Genomic DNA, 3,264 nt, shown 5'->3' on the forward strand with positions numbered 1-3,264 from the left:
AGACTATATAACAAGGTACTTGACTTACTCTACATGTCAGCAGAGGCTTTATCGAGGAAAACCTTTGAACATTAGTGGAGGATTAGAAATTTAATATTTAAAGGAGGGGAAGGGCATGCAGCAGGAAAGAGCATGGCTTGAGGGTTTTTTTAATAGAGGGAGAGAGATAGCGTTAGATTTATAAAAAACTATTTCAGTGTTTACAAAATCAGATCGAACATTTATTTTTTTTCTTTGTTGTCCCACTATCCTTAAAATTCATGTTTTGTTGTTTTGTTACTATTACTGATTTCCAGCCCAACTTATTGCTCGGAACCTTGGAATTTCTTGGTATCATAGAGGCAATAACAATTGGCTCAAAGAAATTTATATTTTGTTGCACCTTTGTATACAAACAATATTCTAGTCCAAGACTAACTCAAAGGGAAACTTTGACAAATATATGAGCCTCTATATTATGGCCTTTTTTGTTTGCTTTTGGTCTTTTCCCAATTTCATTTCTCTCTCCAGGGGATCACTCATAGTATCAGTTAGTAAGGCCAAATGAAAAAGCATTTGGTTTGTACCTTATCTCAGAGATATCCTATAAACCCACCCCTAATTTTTTGGTATTAGGTTTGTCAAGTTAAATATTGATCTTTTTGAAGATCTCACATTACCTTTCAAACACAGTGTCATTCTCAACTGTGATATAAATGAGTAATAAAAAGAACATGCTTGATAATGTAATGCATATTTTAGTATGCTTGAGCATGAATACACTAGAAACCACAATGAAGTAGGTAGATGCTTACCACTTATTTGTAGAATCATTAGATATATAACAGCTGCAAATGCAGACTGACACAGATACACTGGCCACTCAAATACCATGAGTGGCATTTCTGTTGATGAGATGGTATTCTGAAATAGTGTACTATTTATAATATTATGAACAAAACAGAGTATAACTTAGTTTCCTGGGAAATTTAGTGTATATTGAAACTAAAACAGGGATTTTGTATAGCTAAATGGAATTCAGTTCTAGACTCACATCATTACAAAAAGGTTTTTCACGTACATAAGTATCTCTTAGAGCATTTGAAAGTCATACAAGACCTGGGGAAATCTTTTTTGTGTGAGACTGTCACTTTCATTGCAGGATGTGTTGCTTTCCTGGCTGTTGTCCAGTAAATGCCAATAGCAACCCCTCCCCAATAATTGTGACAACCCAAAATGCCTCCCTTCACCCCCTATCAATTTTCGGAATAACTTTTCCTCCACTGAAAATCACTTAGGCTAGATTTCTGTCTGATGGGATAGAGCATACAATATCCCAGGAAATAAATAGGTAAATTCTGAATATCTGTCATCCCTATGAAGAGTTTTAAAAAGTGTTAGAGAACTACAGTCATCTGTATTAGGGTGATTTAATTTGATTGTTAGCTTTTTAATTTTTTGAGGAAGATGCTTGTGGTATTATTTTATAAATGTTTTGAATATGTCTTTTAACCAAAAAAGAGAAAGAGGGAAGTATATTTTCAAACAGTTCTCTGTTCCTCTCAGAGTAAAAACGAGGGTGATGAAAGAGACCATTGAACTAAGATATATAGGTTGAGCATCCTTAATCAAAAAATCTGAAATGTTCCAAAGTGCAAAACTTTTTGTGCACCTACACGATGTTCAAAGGAAATGCTCATTGGAACAGTTCAGATTTTGGACTTTCAGATTAGGGACGCCCAACCAGTAAGTATAATGCAAATATTCAACAATCAGAAACACTTCTGGTCCCAAGTGTTTTGGATAAGGGATATTCAACCTATAATGCTATAATTGGTTATTTAGAAAAATTCCTTTCTCCAAATTTGTTTGAAAACTATAGTAGGAACATTATTAGAGTGATGGTATGAGTGAGGATAGGAGTAACCTGTAACAGCTTTTTTTTTTTTTAGTAGTGAGTTTGAGGTAATATACTTCACCATGAACACAGGGCACTTTACCAAACTCAACTACCAGTCATTATCATATATAAGGAGATGGATTGTTGTAAAAAATTTCAGTATACTTTATATTGGATGTTAACACATTTTCCTAACCATTTTATTGCCTTTTAAAAAGTGCCTGGTGTTCTGCCAGATACCATTTAGAACAAATTAAACAAATGTTTAGACCTTCTAGGGAATACTGTAAAACTTGACAGTGACATTTAATTGGTTACAAGTAAAGAAAGAAGAATCTTTTATGGAGAGTTGTTGTTTTCATATTTTTAGTTAATTGCTAGAATTGCTAACTGGGTAAAGTGGGACGAGGGATAATTTAAGGAAATCTTCAAGGTGATATTTAGAATATTTTTAAAACTAAAAACAGAGAAGGATAGTAGTAATCCTTAGAAATATAAAAGAATTAAAAACAAATTTGAGAAATTATAGCGTGCAGCAGAACAAAGGTTTATTGCAGGGATAGACAAACTACAGCCTCTGTATCAAATTCAGCCCCCTACTACCTGTTTTAATGTGGCCCATGAGCTAAGAATGGTTTTTACGTTTTTTAATTGTTTGAAAACAAATCAGAAGGGGAATAATATAATACATGAAAAATATATGAGATTTAAATTTCTGTGTCCAAAAATAAAGTTTTATTAGCCATGCTTATTTGTTTAATATGGCTGACTTCACTACACTACAATGCCAGAGTTGAGTAACTCCAACAGAGACAGTATATGACTCTCATCACTTTGTGCTACTGCTTGGTGCACTACAAGTTGCAGTGATGCAATTAGAACTTGACAGCATTCAAGTGCCATGTGTATTGCTGCATTGCCATGCTTTACTGTGTCAAAAAGTTAGTGTCTCTGAATGGCCTGCATGGAACAACTATAGGCAAGAATATTTTTAAAGAAATTGGGAGAAGAGAAATTCAGTACAACCTAAAGTGGAATCTGGTAAGATGTATTACAACTGTGTTGTAGCTGATGCTGGTATGTGGAGCAGAAAAACGCTTACTTGGATGTATTTTCAAACCTTGTGAAAATGTAAAGTGTCTAAAGCCGATGATTATCCATCATATCATCAGTAGCACTTGGCAGAAAATATTTTAATTTATCTTGTAATTTGAACTGATAGTGGCAACGGTGAACTTCATTTGCTCTCAGGGACCTAAATGTCATTTCCATGGATTTTTGTCAAATAAAAGCTGAATATTCCAACTTGTCCTATTTCACAGCAATTTGATGGCTTAGCAGTAGTAAAGTTTTATTGCAATTTTTTTGAACTCAGGGTCAAGATT

General features: G+C 33.9%; 1 protein-coding gene across 1 annotated transcript in view; it reads left to right on the forward strand.

Annotated features, from left to right (window-relative positions):
* Positions 1–3,264, forward strand: part of ERGIC2 (ERGIC and golgi 2) — a 35,988-nt gene that overhangs the window by 23,323 nt on the left and 9,401 nt on the right. The window lies entirely within an intron of this gene.

This window comes from Propithecus coquereli, unplaced genomic scaffold, assembly GCF_000956105.1.
Source record: "Propithecus coquereli isolate 6110/MARCELLA unplaced genomic scaffold, Pcoq_1.0 Scaffold16, whole genome shotgun sequence".
Taxonomy (NCBI): Eukaryota; Metazoa; Chordata; class Mammalia; order Primates; family Indriidae; genus Propithecus; species Propithecus coquereli.